The sequence below is a fragment of the Chelonia mydas genome, chromosome 9, assembly GCF_015237465.2.
Source record: "Chelonia mydas isolate rCheMyd1 chromosome 9, rCheMyd1.pri.v2, whole genome shotgun sequence".
Classification (NCBI taxonomy): Eukaryota; Metazoa; Chordata; order Testudines; family Cheloniidae; genus Chelonia; species Chelonia mydas.
Window position 1 is genome coordinate 36387243 of NC_057855.1, and position 17960 is coordinate 36405202.

General features: G+C 42.4%; 1 protein-coding gene across 1 annotated transcript in view; it reads left to right on the top strand.

The window, feature by feature from the left end:
- AP1S3 (adaptor related protein complex 1 subunit sigma 3) overlaps positions 1–17960 on the top strand; it is a 55755-nt gene that overhangs the window by 34837 nt on the left and 2958 nt on the right. The gene's annotated exons all lie outside the window — the stretch shown is intronic.

A 17960-nucleotide genomic window follows, 5' to 3' on the forward strand; every position in this document is an offset into this window, starting at 1 on the left:
TAGCGCTGGTTAGACAAGGGAGATGAAGAATAAATTGTTGGAAAACCAGAAATGCAATTCTAGAAAAATTCTTCTCCTCCTCCATTTTCTAGCTATATCTAACTGCTAATAACAGTCTGGCAGTAAGGCCAATCTCTTCAGTATAGGCTTACCTTTAAACATATGAGTAGCCCAGCTGACTTTGATGGGAATAGATGCAGGCTTGAAGTTAAACGTGATTATGTGCTTGGTTGAACTGGGGCCTTGGAATTTAGGTCCATCATTTGATGTGTGAGGCAGCAGACTTCAGTTCACTCTCCCATAAGTGTTGATTTTAGAGTGATAGGAGTAAAAGTTTACTTAGAATTAAGCAGGTAAAATAGTGAATACAGGGCATAGATTTGTTTAGACAGTTCCATGGTCATTTTTTTTCTGAACATAAGGCAGGAGAACTGTTTTGCAGCAGCAATAGCCTGGGGAGTTGATTGCAGGGAGGGGAAGAAAGCTAAAGCTTTAAAAGTGGCTGTATTTTTGAGTGATACAGTAGGTAAAGTGAGACATGGTCTGGCTCCTGTGACTGGAAGGGCTAAGTTAAAAGATTCTCTAGAGCACAGTCGTTCTGGGGATTCAGTAAAGCACTCCAGTTGAGCTCAGTCACGTTTTCCTTTGCATTGGGACCCTGGCGATCCCTGCACTGCGGCAAGCAGCAGTGGGAATTACCATGCTTGAAGATCAGGGAGAGATGCAACCTTCTTCCTGCATCCCCACTCCCTGCAGCAGATATTTGTTTCCTTCTGCTGTGGGGAATGGAGATTGCACATGGAAGTCAAAGCAGGAGCAACGTTGTCTCTGAATGACAGTCCTGGTGGAGAAGTGGGGTTCAGCACCAGGACAGCTCCCTATGAATGTGGCCCACTTCATTTTACTATGCTAGATACCTCAGTTCAAGGAAGAAGACATCCTTGCCACCGAAAGCTTGCCGACTTACTTCAGCCATGCCCCCAACCAAGTGTGTGTGTGTGAATAGCAACAAGAGAGCTGTGATGTGTCATGAGAGATGAGACAGGGCCCAGATTGTGTGACTGCTCAGTGAAGGCTAGTCCACAGAATGAAGGAGTGACGGCTGTTCTTGATTTAATAATCAAATGTCTTAAGCAGCTAATGTCTAGTCAGCACTACAGAAGAAGTAGACTCACTAGAAGGAGGTATTTGACTGAAGAGAGACCCTGGCCTTGTGGTGCAGCTCTGGAGGGGCGGTTCATGAGTAGAAATTTAACTCCTGCTCCCTTTGTTTTGCAAAGTGATGTCCGATCAGCCACAAAACAAGCAAAGCTGGGATATCACCAATCATAAAAAACAATAACACTTCTGCTTAGGGGAGATGTTGGAGCTAATTCTGTGGTACACCAGCACTCCCCTCTTCCCTGGTCACATGACAAGGAGAAAGCAAGGCCTGATCTCCTGGGGCTGGTGCTAATCCCCAGAAGCAGCAAGTTCTTCCTTAGCAACAGACCTCTGGAGGCATCCGCTCTCAGGGTTCAACAAGTTTCCCCACCACCTGGGATGGGAGAAGCAAAGGAGATCCTGTCCCAGGAACAGCAACGGTGGGGGGGAAGGGAGAGGTCCCATCCAGGGACACCAACCTTCACAGCCCTTGGAGGTGAGTGAGCTCAACAGGGAACTAAGGATGACTTTTATTTGTTAGCATATTGTTTTCTCCAATCTCCTCCTGCTTCCCCCCACCCTCCTAAGTCCTTCCTTGGCTGGTCTCCCTCTCTGCCCTCCATGTTCCTTTCCATCCTCCCTCTTCCTCTTCAGTCATTCTCTCCCGCCGCCCCCAAGTCCTACTTACTCCCTCCCTCTGTCATTTCCTACTCAGTCCGCTCCCCCACCAGAAAAAAATAAAGATCTGGAATCAAGTATGTATGTGCCCCTCCTCCCTCTGATTGCTTGGTTTGTATACTTACCCCTTTCCTTTGCCCTCCTAGAGATTAAACGTTTTATCTCTTTCACCTGTAAATTCTGGGAAGGGGCTTGCCCTTCTGAGTTTTCACGCTTCCTAGTATGGTTCCCAACCTCTGATACTGTATTATGAGTAATCATGGAATCCAGTCTACTTCACAGGCATACAATGAGATGATTAACCTTTTAGTTATCAGATTAGCACTTCATGCAAAGCATATGTTAGGTGAACGGGCCGATGGTTTCATGATTTGACGCTTAATCACACTTTTTAAGTACCAAGTACGTGGTTAAAATTAAGCACATGCTGATCTGGGACCAAGTCAGTGACCTATTTGGTTTTTATTTTCCTTTGGGATTGCCATTACTAAAGCATTAGTGGAGACTCTAGTGTCCATGGTTATGACAGAAACCTCCAGGGAAAAGCCTCATATCCTTTCAGAGTGAGAAAACAGCACATCTACCTCTAGGGATACAAATGCTTCAAATGCTGCTAGGAAAATAGCATTGTAGAAAATCTATGAGAGGATGGCACTAAGAATGAAGTTAGTGCTTAAAAGGTCAGCTTGTAAAAGCATCTCTGCTAAGTGACCAAAAGACTGGGGGAGGTGTGCATCAGTTTTGTTAAACAACAACTCTTGGTTCTGATGCCATGTTTTCTGCACTGAGTATTAAACACATCCTGATACTGCCATGTGGTTGGGCAATTATCCTTGGTTCTTGCATTTAAACACTAATGCAATTAACCTGAGCAAGAAACACTGGAGACAGACTAATGCAGGAAAAAGCAAATGTGTGCATATCAGGGCATTTGCGTTCTCCTCCCAGCTCTGTTACAGAATGTGACCGTTAGGGTACCACTTAACTTCTCAGTGCCATACTGCCTTTTCAGACCTTCTCTGATCTTTCCAAACCTATTTGACTCCCTCTGAAGAGACTGAGCCAGTAATTCCAGTACTCCTGCTTCTAGCATAACTGTTCTGAGGAACTGGTGAATTGCTGTTTATAAGCAATACTACCTTCAAGGCAACCCTGAAATACAACTAAATTCATCTTTCAGACAGAAGCTCTCTCTTCTCGCCTCCAACCCCGCATTACAGTTACATGTCTGAAGAAAAGGGGAAAGCTTTCTAGTTGCGAAGGACTGTCTAAGGGAGCTGGGGCTCAAATTATCTTAGTGAGGCTGAGGCTCAAATGTGGTGGATACACGCTCTGTTTTCAGACAATTTGAAGTCAGACAACACAGAATCCTATATAAAGGCTCAATCTCATTTGTTTCTCTTTCCACTGCTTTATCATCTTTGTATGCAAAACGCCCCCACTCTTATTCAGGAAAGCAAGCCTTTCTGGCAGAAGAATCTGCATCTTACATATGCTGTTCTTTGCAGTACCAGTTTTGCTGCTGACTTTTGATGGAAACAGGATCAAAACCTAACGTTTGCACAAGAGGCTGAAGTAATGGTTGTGCATTCAACTGTAACTCCCATTTTTTGAGTTAATATTGCACTAGTGCAGGGTAGGTGTTTTGCATTTATTATGAAGCATTTGTTGATCCTTCATAATATTCTTGTAAGGGCTCCCTCACTTGTGTGTATTTTGAGCCTGTAGAACTACTTACTTGAAATCTGTGATACCTGGTATCATGCAAACATCTTATGAAAATTCTTTATAAGCACACAGCGGTCACTATATTCTGCTTTCAGTCTTCCTTATATCAGTTTCTTCTGTTTGAGTTATTCTCCCTTGGAAGACACTGACCACTACTTAGAGATGAAGCATACACTTGCAAAATATGTATGTGGGTTTTACCAAGGGGAATAATGCTATTTTGTAACAGCTACTGTGTAATTAGCCAGTTTTTGTGAGGAAAGATGTTTTATCAGCTGACACGTTAATAGAAAAGCCGTCTCCCACTCAAAAGACCAAACTAGATGTGTGTAGTCTTCTTTTGCTGGATTTTTTTTTCATGGCCACTCGGATGATATATGACCAAAGCAGTGATTGTTTGGGAGGAAGTTCAGGCTGTTTTGTTCAGGTGCCTTTTTTCCCCTTTCTTAATTAAACTTTATTCATTTATTTATTTATTTATTGCCATTTCAGAAGAGTGGAGAGTTTGACGTCATGTGTTGATGAGTCACTGCTTTTAACAGGGCAGCCAGCAGAGACGGTGTACTCTGTGTGCACCAGCTGCTCTTAGTCATTCACAAAAAGATCAGAGAAAGCTCAAAGGACATGCCTGTGAATAATTAAATTTCTATTTTCATTATGAGGATGTGGTTGATTTATGGGAAGGATCTGTGTGAAGCCAGGTATTGACAAAGAGAATTTTCAGATAGTTCTCTGTTGATGCTTTTATAAATAGCTTCTGGGTTGTCATCTATGCCAATCAACTGTGCACGTGAGTTACCAGATTCATACAAAACATGTTATGTAACTTGGCTTTTATCAGCACAGTTGTCTTGCTTGTAGTGAGCACTTTACCCATACACATACTTGCTAAGAAAGAGCCACAGGATGAAGGTGTTGGGGGAAATTAGTAATTGTACTCTGTATGAAAAGAGATCAAAGAGTTTCTTTTAGCTGATAAATTGGGCTGGCCTAGACTAGAAAGTTAGATTGACCTAGTTATGTTGCTTCGGGGTATGGACAAACTCAAACCCGTGAGAAACATAGTGAAGCTGACCTAAGCCTCAAAATAGACAGGGCTACATCAGTGGAATAATTCTTCTATTAACCTAGCTACTGCCTCTCAGGGAGGTGGACTTACTACAGCAACAGAAGAACCCCTTTCCTCGCTGTAGTAAATGTCTGTGTGACAGTGACACGGCTTCAGTGCTGCCGCTGTAGTGTTTCTAATATAGACACACTCTGACTGGTATTTATAGCCTGCAGCCATACAACCTTGAGCTCTCAAACTAAGTAAGGCTGGTCAGATTTGTTTGTTGGAGGGCTCCCTTCCAAAAACACCCACAGGTGCTCCAGGAAGAGATGTTGCTCTCTGAGTTAATACCGAACCAATGCCCCAGTTATGGTTTTAGGGGGCACCATACTGCTTTCTGCTGGATGAGAGAGAAAGAGGAGGTGTTGACCACTTGTGATCATTAGAACCCATCATATGGGGCTTCTTGGAAGAGTGGATAGAACTGTTATTCCAACCTGGTAAGAACATCCTGCATATCTAAATTCCACTGATGGTCCAACCATATATAGCATTATCCATCTCTTTGTCTTGTCTCTGGGTATTCAACAAGAGCTGGTGCATTACAATTGTAAGTAAAGTGATTCCTATACACTGACCTTACTGACTTCTTTGGGATGGTGGGAGTTGTATTGAAACTGAAACCAGTCAAAACTCACTTTATTCTGAAGTGAGAGCAAAGGTCACTGAAGTTGAACAACAGGCTGGGTGAATTTAAACAAAAAGAACAATTCAAATAACTTATTATTATTTTAAATTAAAAAAACCTTTATTTAAATAATTGGTTTTAAACTTTTTTTTTTGCAGTTTTGATTTTTACTAAGGAGAGGTTGATTCTCATTGGTTGGTAACTATGACAACATGTTTAATTGCAACTAAATATAGCATTTATGCTACTTATTACTACTTTTTGCTAACTAGGAGGCTACATTGTGTCTATATACTTATTTAAGCAATTATATAGCTTAAAATACTTGTTTGAATTTTTATGTTTACATGTTTATGTTAGAAAATCATGAGTGATGCATTTCTTACTAAATTAACATTTTACTTGTGATTTGGGTCAAGCTCTATTTGCATTAAAATTGGAATGCATTAAAAATGCACACTTTAAAAATCACCTTTAAATGGACTGATAAACTTCTGTATCAAAACATATTTAGCAGTAAAAATGAACTGATTTTATTAAAGGAGGCAGTATCTGTATTTAGCTAATTGAACTGATATTGGTCCCCATATCTTTCAAGATTTTAGAATTGGTAGATTTCATCCTCACACCTCATTTTTATTCACAAGTTGGAAGAGGAAAAACAAGCTTTCCTGCCTCTTCAACTCCTAATCAGTTTGCTAACTTTGAATGAATTAGTCACTGAACTGAACAAGTATAATATTTTCTTCATTTCAGCTTATTCTCTCTGCATTTGCAGAAGAGACTACCGCTGTCAAAAGTTGGTTCCAGGTGGTTAGCCAGTGACTTCCACCAATTCAGTAGTCTGACTTTCTTTAAAACTTTGGCAGCAAGCATGTACTGATTAATTGAAATGACTTTTAATTTAAGAATTTTGTTAAAAAATCTACTTTAGTTTTTGAAGTTTTTGATGGAAACCTATGATAAGGCCTAAACTTACTATGCTCTATTCAATCATTTACATTACATAAAAATACCAAACCATCATTTTTTATCTGCTCGACAGAGTCAAATGATGTCACTTTCCTTCTGTAGTTGGCTATCACTGCTAAAATACAACAGTTTCCAACTATAGAAAAGGAGACAGAGGCTGTTAGGCCACATCCACAGAAAGAGTAAACTAATGAGGCTTTGTGAAAGAAAGGGATAGAATTTACTTCCTTCAGCATGGTGGCCAATTACTGTAGATTTACCACTTCTAATTGCCTAGTACATCAGTTTAATTGGCAATATAATCTTCTGAATATCAAAATTGTCCTGCCCTCACTCTAAAGCTTTTCATCACGTTAAAATGTATTCTGTAAGTACTTAGCATTTTCAGTGATAGACTGAAATGTGTGGCATTCTTTGGAACTGAAGTGGAACAAAAAGACCTACTCCCGGCCCTAAAAACCATCTTAAAAATGTCATTCTACCTGAAAAACACGTGAGAATGGCCGTGTGGTATTCCATATTCATGATTTGCTGATTTCCCTAGCAAACTTTCCTCAATTTGCAAGTACAAAGATACTTACTTCTTTCTAACTACCAGGCCTGCAAGCTCACCCTGGGCTTTGATATAGTTTAAAACTGTTTCTCCCACTGCACCCCCTGCCAATCACACATAGCAGTAAGGAGTCTTCAGGCTGAATATAACTCTAGAGGTATGTCTCCACTGCAAAAAAAGACCTGCAAAAGCCAGTCTCAGACCCCAGTCAACTCACTATTTTTAGCCAGGTAGCGCTAACCCTGCATGTCTGTCAGTTGACCAGAGCTGTGAGATTCACTGCCAAGTGTCTTTTGTTTGCAGTGTACACACACTCCAAGATACTAGTGCTACTCCATTGTCTCCCTTCAGATTGTGCCTTTAGTGACATCTGTTCAAACCTACTTGGGACATAATCTGGAGACAATGGGGTTTCATAGGTGTCATGTCACCAAAGGTCTGACGTTGACATATTGAACGTTTATTATTAATGACAGCCGTATTGAAGCCCAAGTGTTCAAAAATCATGAGCCAGCCCAACCACCAAGCCACAATATTTTAAAAATAAGAAATTTGGGTGAAATAATTGAAGTCAAATTTCACTCTTGGAGTTTATTTGCCTTCTGGCTTCTGAGACTTTTGGGAGTGTATTTTCAAGGAGTTCATTTTTGTCTCCCCCCCCCTCCCCCCCGGCAATCATGAGAGCTGGAACTTTTTTTTAAATGGAAGCTGAGATTTTGGTGTAATTGTATGATGCCAAACTTCAAAAACACCAAATATTGTGAGACTTGCTATAAAACCAGCAGGGTTGGCAAATCTGTGACATGTCAATAGAAAGAGTCCAATGTGAGCGTGAATTGATTGGACTGGCAGGGGAATGTAAATAAGCTAACTTGTTTTACTTGCAAATGGGGCAAATTTTATATAGAGTCCAATAACATAATTTTACAAAGTGACTTTTCAGGGCAAATTGAAGTTAAAACATAAAAGAAAATGGAAAAGGGGGGCATTAAAGACTGAGTAAGAAACATATTAGATATAAAAATGAACAGTATCAATAGTGGGAAAAGATTTTAAAACTTAAAAAGCACAATCTCCCTGAAGCCTAGCATCAAGGAGACACTCAAAGGAAATATATTTTGTAAATTCAAGTTTCATATCTATTTAAAAGGTCTTACTGAAGAGTTGTTGACATAGGGAAAATTGTAAACTCATTAAGAGCCACCTGGAGTAATTGGCCAGGGGAGGCCTGTTATGAGACTGAACTGCAGCTAGATAAAGACATCAACAAGAGGTCTTCTATGGCAACAAAAGCTAGGAGGGATGTCCAGTCAGACTGTTATGCAAGCCATGAGAATGAAAGAGCTTCAGAGAAGGATAGTAAGATGAAGAACAGTGTGGTAGATGACAAGAGCTGAGGTGAATATAAATTCCCCGTTGTGATCATATTTGTACTGACTTGCATTCGCTAGGGCTGGTCAGGAAAAAAAATTAAATGGAAAATTCCAAGAGAACTGTCTCAGTTTTTCCCAACCACATCTATTTTTTTTTCTAAATGAGATGTAGCCCTAGCTTAGTTTTACATTAACTGCTGTTCCAGCAATTCTCTAGATCAGTGGTTCTCTAAGCTGGTCCGCCACTTGTGCAGGGAAAGCCCCTGGTGAGCTGGACCGGTTTGTTTACCTGCTCCATCCGCAGGTTCGGCCGATCGCGTCTCCCACTGGCCGCGGTTCGCCGCTCTAGGCCAATGGGGGCTGCGGGAAACTGCACAGGCCGAGGGACATGCTGGCCGCCCTTCCCGCAGCCCCATTGGCCTGGAGTGGCAAACTGCGGCCAGTGGGAGCCGCGATCGGCCGAACCTGCGGACGCAGCAGGTAAACAAACTGGTCCGGCCCGCCAGGGGCTTTCCCTGAACAAGCAGCGGACCGGCTTTGAGAACCACTGGTCTAGACTATTTTCTGGAAAAACTTTAAAAAATAAAAAAAAGGCCTTTGAAGAGAGAAACAAAACATTATCATGAGGGACTGGAACAACCTGGGCATTAGTAAAGAGATACACAAACTTTCAGCTATTTGTTTACAGGTCCAGCCTAGGTCAGTAGTAGCCAAAAGTTGTTAACCCTCCGATGGTTGTTTAATGGTTTATATGTGAAAAGAGAGTAAATCTCAATCTAATTCCCAAGGAAAAGGTAAGAATTACTGCCTAAAGTTGGTATTAATTGGTAACCTTATAGTTTGTATCAGCTGACAAAGCAAAGGTTAAGTGGACATGGAAGACCAGCTATAGGACTGGTAGTCTATAGAAAATGGCCTTGATTCTTCACTCAGTCTGAGCTGTGGTTGTATGTAGCATGGGGCGAGGAGGACACAGGGCAGTGACACCATGACTGTAGCCCTGTTTTGAAGTTGGGGAAGGATATATATGTAAGAAAGAAACTCATGAGCACAGGCAAATCTGCTTTTCCCTCTATCCCAAACTGCACCATATCTGTGAATTTTATCATCTCTTAAGGGATAATCAAAGTACAACCTGTCATTTAGTCAAATATTCTAAATTCTTTGCTCACCTTTGGCCCTTCATTTTAAATCAGGTCCTGTTCATCTTGGAGATGCTGCCTGGATTTATTGCCTCCATTGCCTCTTTTATACAGCAGTTGATATCTACCCACTCAGCAAGGGGATTTCTTCTAATGCCACAGATGTTAGGTTTAATATATCATTATTAATTATTTACAGAATACTTAAAGGCTAGATCATACAGTTTCTATTGCTTGTATTTTTTTGTATGACTATGAATAGCACCTACAGTTATACCAGCTACGTTTTAGTTACAAATGACACTTATTCTCATGCTCCTGGGAATATATGTGTTCTCCTCATAGGGTAAGTAAGGAATTTCCCTCCTTGCATCCACACATGGTGTAACATCACACAGTGTGACAAGAAGTATGTAGGTTTCCTATTCTGATGTTTCCTCTATAGATTACTGCTAAAGGCAGGATCTCAGACCCAACAGTCTAGCTGTCTCTTGTGGAATGACAATTATTGTAATCCCAATGCTTTCAGTGTGATTGTAGCCCTCAGGTACCCTCTGGATCTGTGGCAACACAAGTGATAATTCCATATATATAAGGGTGCAAATGTTCTGTAGCAGAGTGAGCTGAGGCTAAGAAATGATTAGGTCTGACTGGCACCTCAGGGTGTTTCCCACACAGCGTAGCATGGTCCGTGTTACATTCATTTCACTATGTGTTTGTGCTTTAGATGAATGTTCATGGATGTAGTTAGAATTCTAGTGAGGAAAAACATGAAGCCACAGTCTGAAGGCATTACATGCATTAGTTGGTTTCTCTTACAGCAACAGTTAATTCTGAATTTTCAAATGAATAGGGTGCCTCTCTTCTTACCATCACTAGATGCCTGTCTTCTAGGTTCAAGTCCATGTGAAAAGTCTGAACTTGATTCCTTTTTAGCAGAAATGGCTTAATTCTAGGTAGTAATCGCTTACTAGTCATGTAAAATTCTAATATTGATAAATGCTGGCCGCACTTGAAAAGCATGCTGGGATATACGGGATTAAATATGTTCAGAATGTACAGCTGGTGCAAAAATGATAAGTATGTGTCATAAAACACTCCTGAAATGTTTTGGCTTTTAGATTTTGCATGTTAATGTTTCCCTTTTAAAATAAGAAGTGGAGGGAGATTCTGCTCCAATCCAGTGCCTGCTGGGACAGGTATACAGGAGGGCAGCAGAAGATTAGAAGGCCATCATCTGAGAGGAGTTTGAAATGGAATGTGCTGGACCACCTTATGTTGAAAGGAGATCTTTATTCATGCTGTTGGGATTCCAGGGATATTCTATTGTGAGCTCATAGAAACCTAGACTGATTATTGAAATAACAGATTGATGATCATGGTTATCCAACTGTAGGCTAGAGTGAGCATAAATGAATAAATTGGGCACATGAATAGCCCAATTCCTGTAGCCTTGAATAACTATGCATTGCTGTCACTTTTACACTATTGATGTATCAATCTATGATGAACTTAATAGACTGAGATGCTATATGATTATATAGCTGTTCCTGATCTCCCTTTGCTGGAATTTTGAATATCTATGGGCTTAGAGACAAAAAAAAACAAAAACAAAACATCTGCCTTATACAGAGGACTGTCAGTCCACGTGTGTACGCCGCATGCAGATGTTGGAAATGCCACAGACAAAAATAGAAGACTATTTCCCCTGTGGAATAAAGGATAAGAGTCAGAGAGCCACAGTATTGTATAATGAGACATAGCTTTTTAAAGATGAAATGTATAGTTATCAGGTTCCAAGCTTATTTCATTAGCTCTCTTCAGCAAATACAATATAAATACTATCCAGTCGCTTAGGCTTTCACACAAACTGGCTAAAAGAGTCGGACACTCAGATTTTTTTACTAAGCACACTTTTTTCATGACTCATTTCCTTTAGTTAGTCACTGAGTCAGAGCTCATGTTTATGCTTAAAAACTCCATGAAAATGTCTCAGAATGAACTCCTGGGCACTTCATGTTCTTTTTTTGGGGAGGAGGCATTTTAAATCTGTCTTTGTTTCTTTCAGCTGCACTGAGAGAGACCAATCAGAGGTGTTATATTTGGCCATTCCTTTAAAGGGATTATGCACTTGCCTTTCTTGTGGCTTACAGGTAGAGATGAGTCCAAACTCAGACCCTGCAGCCAAACATCCCACAGACTTTGAACTAGATCTAAATCTACACTGGGCCTTTATCTGTAGCAGACCTGACCTAAAATCCTGATTGCCAACTCCAGCAGCCTGTGAGGAAAGTTAGGCAAATTTCAAGGCTAGGGCCTATTTCCTGTTAGCATTAGTTCTCAGCCAAATGTGCTTATATTACAAAAGCCAATCACTGAAGGAAGATAATAGCCCTTTAGAATCCTCCCTGCCCAGTTCTAAAGTGTTTCATTGTTCCTTTTCCCCTGGCCCTTTCTTCCCCAGGCCTGCTCCGTGGATGCTGACACTTAGCACTTCATCAGTTTCTCTCTCACCTTGTTATGGTGCATGAGCTTCAAGTGAAAGCAGCTCCTGGCATGGTTTCTGAGGGGTCTCGCCAGCTTGATGAGGCCCCATAATTGGCTGAGCTTGTGAAGGCCTTACATTCAGCTAGAGATGTTTGTCCGTATGTAATGCATTGAATTTGAATGTCACAGCCATTCCATTCTAGAATTTCAGGTAATGTGCTAGGCATAATGATCAAAACCCTATTGACTTGGGGGAAAGGTGTGTGTGTGTGTGTGTGTGTGTGTGTGAATCCTCACCAGGTCTTTAGTGGCACCAAAACTTAAGACACCCATTAAATGCCTTCCAACATAACCCCCTATCTAGTATTCCTGCCTAGTATCCCAACAGAGCTGAAAGTGCTGACTCCCTGAATAACACGTCTCCCAGATGGAAAGAATAATGGGGGGAAGGGGCATGCACAAAAATCCTGGCATGGAGGGGGCAAAATGGGGGATCCTGGTATGGGGGAGGGAAGTGGAGGGGCAGACAGAGCCCCTAGGATGGGGGGAAGTGAATAACTGGGTTCATAGAGCGTCTGTCATGTGGGGGGAATGCAGGACCTTGGAATGGGTAGAGGGATGGAGCGGGGCAGGGGGAGACACAGAACCCTTGATGGGGAAACCTGGTATGGAGGTAGGGGGTATACAAAGTCTCAACACGGGAGGGGGAAGGGAATGGAGGACATGGAGGGGGGGGACTAGGAATGGGGATATATGCAGAGCTATTGGAATGGGGGACCCTGGCATGTAGTGGAGGGGGAAGGGAGGATGCACAACTCCAGACACAAGGGAGGGCAAAGCTGAAGTTTCAGGGAGTCCCTGAACTAGAGAAGGATGGGAGGGTTGCACATGGGAAGCTTGTGGGATGGAATGTTGGAATGTAAGAGGGCCCCGGTGTGTGCAATTAACTCAGCCTGCAGAAGCTGGGAAGTGTGAGATCCCCTAGTTAAGAGCTGCACCTCTTTCTTCTTGATGATCTGAATATTGGAGCTCACTACGCCTTGTTCCACAAATGCTGCTATCTCCTCACAGCTTATCTCTCATCCCTGGTGTGTTTCATGACCCTTCCAGGGCCTTCCTGATCCATTTTGTAGCCCAAGAAATTGAGCTGACAGTAGATTGAAAGCTTCTTCTGCCTCTCTTCAAAGGCCAAAGGATCCTATTTCCTTCACATCACGCTGGGTAAGCTATCCCAACAATAGCTGGAGAGCCAACTGTTTTAAACCAAACCAGGTTTATTTTGAAAATCAAGAAAAGGCCAGTTAGCAAATTATTTCTTATATGTATTTTAATATAACATAATCTCTTCTTTATTGTTGCTGTACTCTTGACCTTTTATCAGTACAGCCATCTTCTCCTAAAAGATTTTAATTTTCTCTTTTGAGAGCAAACCAATTTGTAAATGCCAGTACTGTTGCCAAAATGGCTTGCTCATTTGTCTTATCATAAGCTCCAGAGAGCAAAGACCAGTCCAGTAAAGGGTAAGCATTAACAGACTGAAAGAAAACCAAATGCATTATCTACCCCTTAATGAAAATCACAAGAAACAAATTAAAAGACTTGTCTCAGAGCAATCACGTACTTTCACTCAAGCTTGTACTTCGTCCCAGTAAGTTCAAGGCAGTGCTCCCAGTCTGCTTTAGGATTTTTTGCTGGAGGAAGACCTCTTGATAGCCAAATGATCTTCCTTAAGTTGATGCCATCTTAGCTGGCAAATAACAGCAAACAAATAATTATGAGAGATACTGAGTCAAGGGTATTGTGGGTGTTCAGCATCTTTCTAGATCTGGCCAGCATTTGCCAGAAGAGTTATTGTGGAATTCTTCAGCTGTCATTTGAGGACACTCACATTCAGGGTTGCTGGAACAATATGTATAGTGGGGGTGCTGAGAGCCATTGAACCAAACTGTAAACCCTGTACATGGTGGAAACCACTTCAAGCCATTCAAGGCACACCATTCAAGGAATGTCTGTGAGGGGAGGGCTCCTGCCTCATACTGGGAATGAGGGGCGATCAACAGGTTATCTCAAGTGCTTATATACAAATGCACAAAGCCTTGGAAACAAGCAGGGAGAACTGGAGGTCCTGGTGATGTCAAGGAACTATGACGTGATTGGAATAACAGAGACTTGGTGGGATAACTCACATGACTGGAGTACAGTCATGGATGGTTATAAACTGTTCAGGAAGGACAGGCAGGGCAGAAAAGGTGGGGGAGTAGCACTGTATGTAAGGGAGCAGTATGACTGCTCAGAGCTCCGGTACGAAACTGTGGAAAAACCTGAGTGTCTCTGGATTAAGTTTAGAAGTGTGTGCAACAAGAGTGATGTAGTGGTGGGAGTCTGCTATAGACCACCGGACCAGGGGGATGAGGTGGATGAGGCTTTCTTCCGGCAACTCACGGAAGCTACTAGATCGCATGCCCTGATTCTCATGGGTGACTTTAATTTTCCTGATATCTGCTGGGAGAGCAATACAGCGGTGCATAGACAATCCAGGAAGTTTTTGGAAAGCGTAGGGGACAATTTCCTGGCGCAAGTGCTAGGGGAGCCAACTAGGGGGGGCGCTTTTCTTGACCTGCTGCTCACAAACCGGGTAGAATTAGTGGGGGTAGCAAAAGTGGATGGGAATCTGGGAGGCAGTGACCATGAGTTGATTGAGTTTCCTGACGCAGGGAAGAAAGGTAAGCAGCAGGATACGGACCCTGGACTTCAGGAAAGCAGACTTCGACTCCCTCAGGGAACAGATGGCCAGGATCCCCTGGGGGACTAACATGAAGGGGAAGGGAGTCCAGGAGAGCTGGCTGTATTTCAAGGAATCCCTGTTGAGGTTACAGGGACAAACCATCCCGATGAGTCGAAAGAATAGTAAATATGGCAGGCGACCAGCTTGGCTTAATGGTGAAATCCTAGCGGATCTTAAACATAAAAAAGAAGCTTACAAGAAGTGGAAGGTTGGACATATGACCAGGGAAGAGTATAAAAATATTGCTCGGGCATGTAGGAAAGATATCAGGAGGGCCAAATCGCACCTGGAGCTGCAGCTAGCAAGAGATGTCAAGAGTAACAAGAAGGGTTTCTTCAGGTATGTTGGCAACAAGAAGAAAGCCAAGGAAAGTGTGGGCCCCTTACTGAATGAGGGAGGCAACCTAGTGACAGAGGATGTGGAAAAAGCTAATGTACTCAATGCTTTTTTTGCCTCTGTTTTCACTAACAAGGTCAGCTCCCAGACTGCTGCGCTGGGCATCACAAAATGGGGAAGAGATGGCCAGCCCTCTGTGGAGATAGAGGTGGTTAGGGACTATTTAGAAAAGCTGGACGTGCACAAGTCCATGGGGCCGGACGAGTTGCATCCGAGAGTGCTGAAGGAATTGGCGGCTGTGATTGTAGAGACCTTGGCCATTATCTTTGAAAACTCATGGCGAACGGGGGAAGTCCCGGATGACTGGAAAAAGGCTAATGTAGTGCCAATCTTTAAAAAAGGGAAGAAGGAGGATCCTGGGAACTACAGGCCAGTCAGCCTCACCTCAGTCCCTGGAAAAATCATGGAGCAGGTCCTCAAAGAATCAATCCTGAAGCACTTACATGAGAGGAAAGTGATCAGGAACAGTCAGCATGGATTCACCAAGGGAAGGTCATGCCTGACTAATCTAATCGCCTTCTATGATGAGATTACTGGTTCTGTGGATGAAGGGAAAGCAGTGGATGTATTGTTTCTTGACTTTACCAAAGCTTTTGACACGGTCTCCCACAGTATTCTTGTCAGCAAGTTAAGGAAGTATGGGCTGGATGAATGCACTATAAGGTGGGTAGAAAGCTGGCTAGATTGTCGGGCTCAACGGGTAGTGATCAATGGCTCCATGTCTAGTTGGCAGCCGGTGTCAAGTGGAGTGCCCCAGGGGTCGGTCCTGGGGCCGGTTTTGTTCAATATCTTCATAAATGATCTGGAGGATGGTGTGGATTGCACTCTCAGCAAATTTGCGGATGATACTAAACTGGGAGGAGTGGTAGATACGCTGGAGGGGAGGGATAGGATACAGAAGGACCTAGACAAATTGGAGGATTGGGCCAAAAGAAATCTGATGAGGTTCAATAAGGATAAGTGCAGGGTCCTGCACTTAGGATGGAAGAATCCAATGCACCGCTACAGACTAGGGACCGAATGGCTAGGCAGCAGTTCTGCGGAAAAGGACCTAGGGGTGACAGTGGATGAGAAGCTGGATATGAGTCAGCAGTGTGCCCTTGTTGCCAAGAAGGCCAATGGCATTTTGGGATGTATAAGTAGGGGCATAGCGAGCAGATCGAGGGACGTGATCGTTCCCCTCTATTCGACACTGGTGAGGCCTCATCTGGAGTACCGTGTCCAGTTTTGGGCCCCACACTACAGGAAGGATGTGGATAAATTGGAGAGAGTCCAGCGAAGGGCAACAAAAATGATTAGGGGTCTAGAGCACATGACTTATGAGGAGAGGCTGAGGGAGCTGGGATTGTTTAGTCTGCAGAAGAGAAGAATGAGGGGGGATTTGATAGCTGCTTTCAACTACCTGAAAGGGGGTTCCAAAGAGGATGGCTCTAGACTGTTCTCAATGGTAGCAGATGACAGAACGAGGAGTAATGGTCTCAAGTTGCAATGGGGGAGGTTTAGATTGGATATTAGGAAAAACTTTTTCACTAAGAGGGTGGTGAAACACTGGAATGCGTTACCTAGGGAGGTGGTAGAATCTCCTTCCTTAGAGGTTTTTAAGGTCAGGCTTGACAAAGCCCTGGCTGGGATGATTTAACTGGGAATTGGTCCTGCTTCGAGCAGGGGGTTGGACTAGATGACCTTCTGGGGTCCCTTCCAACCCTGATATTCTATGATTCTATGATTCTATGATTCTAAGCTGGGGGTGCTACAGCACCCCCAGTAGCCCTAGTTCCAGCACCTATGCTCACATTAAGCAAAGAACACACCCCAAATGAATATGAATAGTTCTCTGAATAAGATGAGGAAATAAGAATTTGGCAAGAAACGTTGGCTATTGATGAATCAAGACCTAATAGTAAGGCTGCTCTCTCACAAAGGTAGCGTTTGGTTCCTGGGTGGATAAACAAGATATAGTGGATTCTGAGGAGAGGGGTGCCTTATAGCTGGGAAAACCCTAGGCACTTCCTTTTCTTTTGTGATGTGCAGCACCCCCCAAAATGTCCAAATCCAGGTTTTTGGTTCTGCTTATTATTGACCCGATGTGACCACCCTTACTCAGGCATCTATAAAATAAGTGATTATATGCCCTATTCCCAGGGAGGGGAGGGCCAGCTATTAAGTTTGAATCCAGATCAGAACATTTCCAAAGGTTTGAGAGGTTCGTATCTGGGGATTTGCTTTGGTCCATCTCTACTATTGTTATTTTGAGAGTCATAACTCAAGGTGCATTAATAACGAAATTCTAGATGTCGCTGAAATCCTTTTAGTTGTCCAAAAATGGTTGTTGGGTGGTGCTCTCTGTCATTTTTTTCAAACATAATAATATGACTTAAATAGATTTTGGTCATTTTTGAGTCGAATGTTCAACAGTTTCAAAGGCAATTAAAAAATAATGGCTTTTAGTAGCTAAACATAACTACATGAGCAGGCTGGAAATCTAATTCCATGGCAGAATGAGTTTTTTCATAAAACTCTCCCCGTAAGCGATAGGAACATTACATCACCAGAATAGCCTCTCATTGGCAGAACATACCACATGAGCAGGCCTCTATTGCCTAGCAACCACCAAGAACTGATTAACCCTTTCCCAGATGTCACACAGTAATTATATAGAACACATCTCGACACCTTTATGCATAAAAGTAACAATTAAAAATGAAGGAGCTACTATTAGTGTAATAAAGATGGTTACCAGATCTGATTTTTATGCATGCTCAACTGTAGGAATAATAAGGTGTTATTTTATGTAATTAAAATAGAGGATGGACTCAGGAATGATTTTTAACTATTTTAGCTTTTTCTCCTACATAGATTACTTTGTCTGAGTTAAAATTTTGAGAAATAAACCAGTTTGTAGTAACTCTTACATTTTTATTAAAAGATTTAAGCAAGGAGTTATATAAAAAGTTTTAAGTAAAA